The sequence below is a fragment of the Scyliorhinus canicula genome, chromosome 8 (genome assembly GCF_902713615.1).
Source record: "Scyliorhinus canicula chromosome 8, sScyCan1.1, whole genome shotgun sequence".
Classification (NCBI taxonomy): Eukaryota; Metazoa; Chordata; class Chondrichthyes; order Carcharhiniformes; family Scyliorhinidae; genus Scyliorhinus; species Scyliorhinus canicula.
The window spans coordinates 22,893,846-22,899,845 of record NC_052153.1 but is presented as its reverse complement, the minus strand read 5'-3'; positions in this window follow the sequence as shown (position 1 = coordinate 22,899,845).

Below are 6,000 nucleotides of genomic sequence, written 5' to 3'. Positions count from 1 at the left end.
GCATTTGATGCTCACCCCTAATTGGCCTTGAACTGAGTGGTTTGCCAGGCAATCTCAGAGGGCAGCTAAGAGTCAACCACGTTGCTGTGTGGTCTGAAGTCACATGTAGGCCAGACCAGGTAAGGATGGCAGATTTCCTTCCCGAAAGGATATCAGTGAACCAGCTGGGTTTTCACAATGATCGATGGCGGTTTCATGGGCCGGAATTCTCCTGCCGTTCGCCGGCTACAGGATTCTGTGGTCCCATCGGCAGCGCACCCCCTGCCCATGGGTCACCTGGCGGCGTAGCTCATTTCAATGGGAACTCGCATTGATAGCGGCGGGAAGTGAGAATCCCGCCGCCGGTGAATGGCATACCACCACATGCGGCCGTTCCATGTCTGGCAAATCCACCCCAAGGTCTTCATTACTGCCACTAACTCTATTTTCCAGTTTTAGTTATTTATTTATTTATTTTTCCAATTTCAGGGGCAATTTAACGTGGCCAATCCACCTAACCTGCACATCTTTGGATTGTGGGTGTGAAACCCACTCAAACATGGGGAGAATAGGGGGCAGCATGGTAGCATTGTGGTTAGCACAGTTGCTTCACAGCTCCAGGGTCCCAGGTTCGATTCCGGCTTGGGTCACTGTCTGTACGGAGTCTGAACATTTTCCCCGTGTCTGCGTGGGTTTCCTCCTGGTGCTCCCGTTTCCTCCCACAGTCCAAACGTTGTGCAGGTTAGGTGGATTGGCCATGATAAATTGCCCTGTGTTCAAAAAGGTTAGGTGGGGTTACTGGGTTACGGGGATAGGGTTGAGGTGTGGGCTTAAGTGGGGTGTTCCTTCCAAGGGCCGGTGCAAACTCGATGGGCCGCATGGCCTCCTTCTGCATTGTAAATTCTATGAATGTGCAAACCCCCTCATGGATAGTGACCCAGGGCCAGGAATCGAACCCAGGTCCTCAGCGCCACAGTCCCAGGGCTAACCACTGTGTCACATGCCGCTCGTTCCAGTTTTATTTGTAATTGAATTTAAATTCTACCAGCTATCATCGAGTACTAGTCCAGTGACATTACCACTAAGCCACTGTTTCCCACATGATTCCAATATCTTTGATTCTGCTTTTTGTCAGAGAGTAACGTGTATTTAAGTACATAGATACTTTTAAAGCAGAACGCACTCACTTTAATTTCTGTTGATCCCTCTTCTGTTACTTATTTCACAATAACGCCAATTCTTAGAGTGACACACACTGACAAGCGGCCTAGCAATTCAATTCTCAAATTACAAACACTAATCCTGTCGATGTTGATCTAAAATTGCTCCTCTTGTTATACTAAGCGCAACGTTTAACTGTTCTTTGTATGAGTTAAATTCAAGTTACAGCAGCTGTTCAACATTAAGGTTATATTTAAGCATCAAGGTACAGTGCATTAACAGACATTTTGTAGTTACTGCTGTTAAGTGTATTGTAATAAGGAGCCTAGTTTAAGGCCAATTACCTTATAGACTCGATAATAGCACATTATACTTTAACACTGATTTGCCGTGTGGATTTGGCTGTATTGTTGTGGAAGGCAACGGCATTGCTGTTAAATGTAAAACGTTAATAACCCGTTACCACTGCACTCATATGCAAAATATTTTTCCCATTGCTTATATGAAGGTTTAAATGCAGGAATCTTCACAATCTGTGCAGGTGTACGGCAACTTGGGGAAAGCATGTTCTCCGATATTTTTTCAGATTTCGGTCTGAATTCTCCAGCCATCAGAATACTCTTTCCCCTCCACCGGAAGCGCCCATGGGTTTCCCGCTGATGTGGGATGGCTTCAGTGGGAAATCCCATTGGCAAGTAGCGGGAAGAGAAAATCCCGGCACCAGCGAACGGCAAGAAACACACGGCTGGAGGAAACGGAGAATCCAGCCCTTCGTTCTTTTTCTTCCACAGAAAGGATCCTGGGATTGAGAGAGATTTTTTATAAAATACACAGGAGGCAGCAGGTATTGAAGTGAGATGAACCATGTGGTATAATGTCCAACCCCTTACTGAAAGGAACTTGGGGTGGCCACATTCATTTTGGAAGGAGCAGAATTGTTCTTTTCAAATACAGTGGAAGAGAACAGTTGTCAGTTTTATTGATAAGTCAACTAGGGAACAACATGGACGTCATGACCACAGACTTTCCTGGTTCTGGAAACGCAAAAAAACGGACAGGAACAGGAAGCATCAATGTGCAGTTCCGGGGTGCGGAGCTGAGCTTTTACAGGTACTGATTGTTATATTACTCTTTGGTAATATATCGTTACTCTTTGTTGTTTTATTATGTCTACTCCTTTTTCTACTTTCCTGTTCGACTGTGGGTAATGTGGAATTGATGTAACATGTTTAAAATTGTATTGTTGTGGAAACTCAATCCATTCTTTGCTTCGAAACACATCTGACATGATATTGATAGATATTCCATGTCTCGTGAAAGTTTCTCTGCTGGCTTTGATGACAGATTTAGATGTTAGATCTGGTAGCTCCATGACCTCTGGATAATTGGAGTAATAGTCGCTAATCCACACATAATCAAGACCATTGGAGTGAATTAGATCTATACTAATTTTGGCCCAAGGAGAGGTTTCCAACGCATGTTGCTGTTGAGTCTCCTCACACTGCGCAGGCTGAAACTTCTGACATGTCTCACATCCAAGTACCTTGTCAGTGATGTCCCTATTTATACCTGGCCACTATACTGTTTGTCGCACCCTTTGCTTGCCCTTTGCAATGCTGAGGTGCCCTTCGTGAATTTGGTTGAGAATTATTGGCCTGACACACAGTGGTATGACTATCCGGTCGAGTCGAAGCAATAATCCATCCATGATTGTCAAATCTGCTTGAACATTTCTAAATTGAGGACAATGCCCTTTTGGCTCCCCATTGTTGATATGGTGTATGACGCGTTGCAGCATTGCATCCTTCTTTGTCTCTTCTCGGATGAGGTTGAACTTTTCATCCGAGGCCGGAAGATTTTCTGCACACAGCTATACTTGAGATTTAACATGCTGTATGAACTCAAAAGTTTCCCTTTCTGTAGTGATTGAGCGTGATAACGTATCTGCTATAATCAGGTCCTTTCCAGACATATAGATGAGGTGGAAGTTGTATCTTCTGAGCTTCATCAAAATTCTCTGGAGTGGTGGAGTCATGTCATTGAGATCCTTCTGTATTATATGCACGGCACTTCTTTGCGCAAGCGCAGATCGGCTTTTGTCCGTCTCTCTTCTTTTCATGAAGTGCGCATGTGCAGGGTTAGAGTGTGCACGCGCAAGATGGCTGCTGTCCGAAACGTGCATCTTCTTCATCTGTGACCCTGCCTTAACACGCTCTACCTTGTGGTGAATCTTTGCGCCTTTTCACGGAGATAATACTCTTGGTATTTACTTTTTGATTGTTGATGAACAAAGCAAATTTCCCTCGCGATTTCTAGCATTGGATCTTTTTGCCTAAGTAGGGGGAGATTCTCCGCAGCGCAGACTAAGTGCCCGCGCCGTCGTGAACGTCGTCGCGTTTCACGACGGTGCCAACAAGGCCCGGGCATGACCTATTCTGGCCCCCACAGGGGGTCAGCACAGCGCTGGAATGATTCACGCCGCTGCAGCGTACTTTCACCTGCCAAATGGGCGCCGCACCAACCTGCACATGCGCAGTTGGGCCGCGCCATCCTGTGCATGCACGGGAAACTTCTTACGCACGCCGGCCCCTCACCAACATGGCGCCGGTGTTCTGGGGCCGCCCGCGGAAGGAGGTAGGCCCAGGGGGGGGTGAGAGGCCGGCCCGCCAATTGGTGGGCCTTGATCGCAGGCCAGACCCCATGGGAGGCCCCCCCGGTGAAGGAGCGCCCCCCCCCACATGCCGCACCCCCAGCGTTCCCGCAGAGTTCCCGCCGGCAGCGACCGGGGTGGACGGCGCCAGCGGGAACCTGTTGTGTCGTAGCGGCTGCTCGGCCCATACGGGCCGGAGAATGGCCGCTCGCCGTTTGCGGCGATTCTCCGAGCAGCCTGGCGTGAATCGCGCAGCGCTGGTTTCGGGGGGCGGGAGAATCACATGCGGGTGTCGGGGCGGCATGGCGCAATTCGCAGGGTGCCCCAGCAATTCTCTCCCCCCCCCCCCCCCCCCCCCCCGGCGTGGAGGGGAGAATCCCGCCCCCCATCTTTCTCTAAGCTGTTCATCATGAATACCAAACACTATTTGGTCCCGAATCGTAGAATCATTCAGTGCGGAGAAGTTACCGGATTGTGCTAGCAGTCTCAGATCAATAAAGCTATTAAATGATTCACCCTTGTTTTGTAATCTCTCCTTAAATATATAGCGCTCAAATATTTCATTAGTTTGGATTTTACAATGGTCATCAAATTTTGCAAGAATTACATCAGACTTTGTTTTGTCTTGATCCACAGTGTACTGAGAAGAATTATAGATCTCAATTGCATGTTGACCAGCCATAGTTAATAGCAGAGCAATTTTGCGTGCATCAGTTGCATTAGTCAAATCAGAGGCTTCTAGATAAATTTGGAATTGCTGTTTGAACAAATGCCAGTTTACATTTAAGTTACCGGTTATCCTTAGGTGTCAAGGAGCTTGAGCTTTATCCATTGATCCTGGATTTGTCGAAGTTCTGTTGTTTGATGATGATGCTTCTCAAGTCGAATAGCTTCTTCGTTTTTTTTCCTTTTTTCTAATCTTACTAGATTTTGCTAGCTAGTTTCTGTAGCCAATGACCAGGTACCGTGTTATATTACTCTTTGGTAATATATCATTACTCTTTAAAATACAGATGGAGGGTGAGAAAGTAAAATCAAATACTAGTGTTTTGTGTTTAAACAAAGGAGATTACAAGGGGATGAGAGAAGAACTAGCTAAGGTAGACTGGGAGCTAAGACTTTATGGTGGAACAGTTGAGGAACAGTGGAGAACCTTCCAAGCGATTTTTCACAGTGCTCAGCAAAGGTTTATACCAACAAAAAGGAAGGACGGAAGAAAGAGGGAAAATCGACCGTGGATATCTAAGGAAATAAGGGAGAGTATCAAATTGAAGGAAAAAGTATATAAAGTGACAAAGATTGCTGGGAGATTAGAGGACTGGGAAATCTTTAGGGGGCAACAGAAAGCTACTAAAAAAGCTATAAAGAAGAGTAAGATAGAGTATGAGAGTAAACTTGCTCAGAATATAAAAACAGACAGTAAAAGTTTTTACAAATATATAAGACAAAAAAGAGTGGCTAAGGTCACTTTAGAGGATGAGAAGGGAGTTTTAATAATGGGAAATGAGGAAATAGCTGAGGAACTGAACAGGTTTTTTGGGTCGGTCTTCACAGTGGAAGACACAAATAACATGCCAGCGACTGATAGAAATGAGGCTATGACAGGTGAGCACCTTGAGAGGATTGTTATCACTAAGGAGGTAGTGATGGGCAAGCTAATGGGGCTAAAGGTAGACAAGTCTCCTGGCCCTGATGGAATGCATCCCAGAGTGCTAAAAGAGATGGCTAGGGAAATTGCAGATGCACTAGTGATAATTTACCGAAATTCACTAGACTCTGGGGTGGTCCCGGTGGATTGGAAATTAGCAAACATGACGCCGCTGTTTAAAAAAGGAGGTAGGCAGAAAGCAGGAAATTATAGGCCAGTGAGCTTAACTTCGGTAGTAGGGAAGATGCTGGAATCTATCATCAAGGAAGAAATTGCGAGGCATCTGGATAGAAATTGTCCCAGTGGGCAGACGCAGCATGGGTTCGTAAAAGGCAGGTCATGCCTAACTAATTTAGTGGAAATTTTTGAGGACATTACCAGTGCAGTAGATAACGGGGAGCCGATGGATGTGGTATATCTGGATTTCCAGAAAGCCTTTGACAAGGTGCCACACAAAAGGTTGCTTCATAAGATAAAGATGCATGGCATTAAGGGTAAAGTAGTAGCATGGATAGAGGATTGGTTAATTAATAGAAAGCAAAGAGTTGGGATAAATGGGTGT